We start from the raw sequence: 5,122 nt of genomic DNA, 5'->3' as shown, positions 1-5,122 counted from the left end.
AGAGAGAGAGAGAGAGAGAGAGAGAGAGAGAGAGAGAGAGAGAGAGAAAGAGAGAGGACTTAATTTTCCAAAGCCAAAGTTGACCATCTAAATCTGAAAGTGACATCATATCCAGCTTAAGAAGAACTGAGGTAGGAAAACAGTGAGACCTTTGGGACAGCCAATGACAGAAGTCTAACCTCAGACTGTGTCTAGGCATAAAAGAAAGGAAGGTGCTAGAACCTAGGGGCCATCCTAGACTCACTGCAGTCTGATAGCCTCGTTTCAACTACCACCCTCGCCCAGAAATCGTTAAAGGGTGGTGGGAGGAAGTGGTAGGGAACCATGGGAACGGGGCATACTGTACTGACATCTAGGAGAGTTGGATTGGCAGGAGAACCTTGTGGCTAGGATGCCATTGAGACCAGCTTTATCATGTCCAGTTTTTTTTTTTTTTTTTTGAGAAAGTTTCTAGTCCTATCTTCTGGGACTGGCTTGCAAAGGGGCTCACCCCACCTGGGTGAGGAGTGTGTGGGGGGAGCAGGAACAGCATGGTCTCACGGCAATGGCCATGGCCTGGGCATAATTTGTAGAAGCTGGGCCAGGCCTGCAGTAAGTCCAGAGGGGTGAGTGAGAATGAGCACTGGGAACCTGGCAACCCTTTCTCCATCCACCTCTTCCTCTGTTAGTCACTATATCCAGGCTGTGTGTACCCTTCACGTGGCTCCCTCTGCAACTGGTGTAGGGAAAGACTTTTAACTCCCGCCTTTCTCTCTCCTGCCTCCTGATCTGAGACTTGCTTCAGAGCCTTGGGAAGTGGTGTGGTGTGTATTGAGAAAAGCCTGCAAGTCCTAAAGGCAATCGTGTCTTCTCTGTTTTTGAAGTTTCCAACAGATCCCTTGAGTGACTGAATAGATTGAATAGAGTATTTGACAGTCAAAAGAAAATAGCTTTCTGATAAACACAAACCACACCCATATGTTGGTGCTCAGTTGTAAAGTTCCGCCCAGAAAGCCTGCTTGGAGAAAGCTGGGCAGAGCACAGCCTGGCACTCACCATGCAGCACACCCATCAGCCCCATGGCCTTTATCCAGACAAGGAAGCACAGTTATGTGAGTGCCGTCCAAAAGCGTGGGATGGGGAACAGTTGGGGGCAATGTCACAGCTCAAGAATGCAAAAAGTTTTTTGGTCTCTTTCATCAGAAGAATCCAAAGCTGTAATCTGAGGTGATGTGTCAGCCTCAAGGAGGAAGATAGAAGGTCTGCACCTGGCAACAGCCACTATCTTTCTCTCAGGGGCCCACCAACGTTTCTAGGGGGAAGCCAAACCAATAAAAGATAAAGGAGACACAACTCAATGGTGAATCACATGCATGAGGCCCTGTGTGTATCTATATCAGCAAAAAGAAAAAAAAAAAACAGAAAAAATGAGGTCAGCATGTCTCGAGCTCAGTGCAGACAGCTCATGTCCCCTCATATGCTGGGTATAACAGCATACCCCGGATGTTTGATTCATCCCCTATAAGAAACTGCCTCTGGCTAATACACAGCCCCTCAGCCTTGTAGCCTTGGAAACAGCAGATGCAGTTTCCTCTACAATAGCTGCACTGAAGAGATCCTATGGGAAGGTCCAGGTCTTCTTTAGATTTTCCCTTGTACTTTCCTTGTGGTGCTTTTATGGGCTTGTGTCTGCTTCTCTGGCTAGCTTACACACTCCTGAAAGGTCGGGGTGTATTTATGAACATTCATATCATTGTCACTGTGTCAAAGTAACATTTAAAGTAAATGGCTAGTGAAACAAAAGCATGACAATTGAGACAAGATGTTCTGACTAGGGTTTGGGTTTGGGTTAGGGTTAGGGTTAGGGTTAGGGTTAGGGTTAGGGTTCAGGGTTCAGGGTTCAGGGTTAGGGTTAGGGTTAGGTCTGTCTCTCTGCCTCTCTGCCTCTCTGCCTCTCTGCCTCTCTGCCTCTCTGCCTCTCTGCCTCTCTGCCTCTCTGCCTCTCTGCCTCTCTGCCTCTCTGCCTCTCTTCCTCTCTGCCTCTCTGCCTCTCTGCCTCTCTGCCTCTCTGCCTTTCTGCCTCTCTGCCTCTGCTGTGCTTAGATTAAAGACATGTGCCACCATGCTCAGCAAGAAGCAAAATCTAAATTATCAAAATAAGCAATGGGGCTGGAGAAATGGCTCATTGGTTAAGAGCACTGACTGCTCTTCCAAAGGTCCTGAGTTCAATTCCCAGCAGCCACATGGTGGCTCATACCCATCTGTATAGGGATCCAATGCCCTCTTCTGGTGTGTCTGAAGATAGCTACAGTATACTCAAATAAAAAATAAATAAATCTTTAAAAATTATTATTATCCTGAAGGTTTAAAAAAAAGCAATCCAAATGCCCTTTTACAACAGGGATTACGATGAGCAGAAAAATTATCCGGCAGTGGTTTCCATGACCACTGCAGACTAGCAGCATCGAAAAGGAGATGCCTGGAGGAGTCTTGGTGGGAACACGGATGCACATCTCCCAAGTGGGTAATTAAAAATAAACAAAGGCTAATAAGATGACTCACTGGGTAGAAGGACTTGCCACCAAACCTAACTATGTGAGTTTGATACCAGGAACCCACACAGTAGAAGGAGAATCCAGCCTCCTGGTAGTTGTCCTATAACCTCCAGGTGCATTACCACTCACACCACACACCAAAAAAAATAAACAATTATAAAGAATGTTTTCAAATTGTTTTATGGAAACAACAGAAAGGGGGCTATTTAGCCATGTTGTTTTTAAACTGGGGCATGGAGGATTAGAGAGGATGACCTCTTAGAGAGTAGGAAATTTCATTTCATTTAAAAATGAGCTACAGAGCTGGGTATGTGGCTCAGTGGGAGCGTATTTGCGTTGCCTGTGAGAGGTCCAGGGTTTTCTCCCCAGGTCCAATAAATAAAATAAGGATTGTGATAAAACTCCACACAACTGTTTTTGAGACTGTGGTATGGAGCCCAGGATGGCTGATCTGGTGATCTTGCTGCCTCTGTCTCTGAGTGCTATCAGGATGAGGATGCACTACCATAAAAGTGTTAAGAAAAGCCAGAGAAGCTAGGAGCCAAATACTGCCTACACAGATTGACCATCTGCAAAAATTATGCTTGTAATTTTGAAAAGAAAACAGATATGAAAGAAAATACAAAATTAGGAGAACTCAGAAATGAAATTCTGTCGAAAAATAAAGACCCATAAAAGTGATAAACAAAAAAATAATAAAACAATCATGAACAAAGTTTAAACTAGACATAAGAACAGGTAAACAGGACAAGTACTGCAAAGAAGGAATTAGCATACGGAAAGACAGACAGACTGACAGGCTAGGAGTGGAGTTGAGTGGGAGTATGGGAAGCACAGTGATGAGGTACCATCTAGAATGTTCTCCAGACCCAGGCTGAATCCCAGGATAAATAAATAAATACCCTCCTCCAACTGAAGTAGCCAACAAACTAGGCAAAATGGGACTCTTGGTATGAGACAATGGTGACAGCCATCCCTGAGAAAGAGGAAACAAAGGAGGTTGTTCTGTGATTTCCCCAACACACACTATCTGGAAGCTGTGGATTGGGGGTGGGGTGGGAAATGGTTCAAACAGAGTTGGAGTCAGAGACTGGCATTCAGAGCCCAAGTCTGATAGATCACAGAAATAGCACTTGCTAGAAGGAACTTCGTCAAGGGAGCTGGAGGCTGGCACGGTAGAACATGCTAAGATACAGCATATTGAACTGCAGGAGGCTGGCACGGTAGAACATGCTAAGATACAGCATATTGAACTGCAGGAAGGGCTGGAGAGATGGCTCAGTGGTTAAGAGCACTTGCTGCTCTTGCAGAGGATCTGGGTTCAGTTCTCAGAAATCACATAGCTGCTCACAACTGTCTGTAACCCTAGTTCCTGGGGATCCAGTGCCCCCTTCTAACCTTTGTGGACATATCTCTGAACCAGGCAGGCATGTGATGCACAGATATACATGCAGACAAAACACTCATACACATACAAAATAAATATTTAAAAATGTAAAACCTGCTCAGAAAATAGTAATAAAAGCAGAAAAGTAAAGCATTTTATACAAGAAGATAAAATTATTAATTACTGGTGACTTTATATCTTAATACAAACCAAGAGGATGACAATAGAATGTCATCTTTTAGAAAAGCCATGTTATCAACCTAAAATTCAATCTCCAGTGAAAACATCTTTGAACAATAAGATAAATTTTAAAAAAAAATTGAAGTCAAGCAAAAGCTGACAGACTCATTGCCACCTTAAGGATATGCCAAAGTAAGTAAGTTTTATAAGCAGGGAAGAAACTATATGCACCCAAAGAAATGCTGAGATCTGGAATAGCAAGTATGTGGATGAGCGCACTGTTTCCTTTTGACTCTCTAAATGAGTTGTTTAAAGCAATAGTGACTTTGTTTACAAAAGACATGGGAGTATGACACTTCTTACATCTGGACAGTTGGAGCAAGAGGAAGTGCACAACTGCCGGAGGTTCACATCTGGGGCCAGGTGCCGGGGTGCTGTTTGAAGACATATTGTGGTAAGGTATATATTATAAACCACAGTGCAAACACTGAATACAAGCATACATTAGCCAGTAGTGGAGACAAAAGTGGAACTAGAGGAAACAGTAGATAACAAGTAAGCAGTAGCTAAACTTGAAGCAAAAGATGTCAGGACCAGCCTGGTTCCCTGGGCAGCTCCTATGATACCAAATGTGGAAAGAGTGTGTGCATACGGCATCAGAACAAAGGAAGCTTTCTTAAAGAGATGGAGCCTGGATGCCATTTAAGAACTAAGCAGGGCATTGGGGCACAGGCTCAACTGGTAAAAGTGCTTGCCATGAAAGTAGGAGGACCTGAGTTCAAACACCCAGCACCTACATTTTAAAAAGAGGTGGTGTGTAGTGGCTCATGCTGGTAACCCTAGTGCTGGGGTGATGGAGACAGGAACTGGCTAGCCGGCTAGCATGGCAGGATCTAATAAACCCCGCTTCAAAATCTAAGGTGGGAGTTGAATAAAGAAGACTCCTGACATTGACCTCTGACCTCCATGCACCATGCATGTGTGCACAAACATACTAACAAAAACACATGAGCACATCCTT

The sequence above is a fragment of the Grammomys surdaster genome, unplaced genomic scaffold (assembly GCF_004785775.1).
Source record: "Grammomys surdaster isolate TR1022 unplaced genomic scaffold, NIH_TR_1.0 137, whole genome shotgun sequence".
Lineage (NCBI taxonomy): Eukaryota > Metazoa > Chordata > Mammalia > Rodentia > Muridae > Grammomys > Grammomys surdaster.
Note: the sequence above shows the minus strand (reverse complement) of the source record.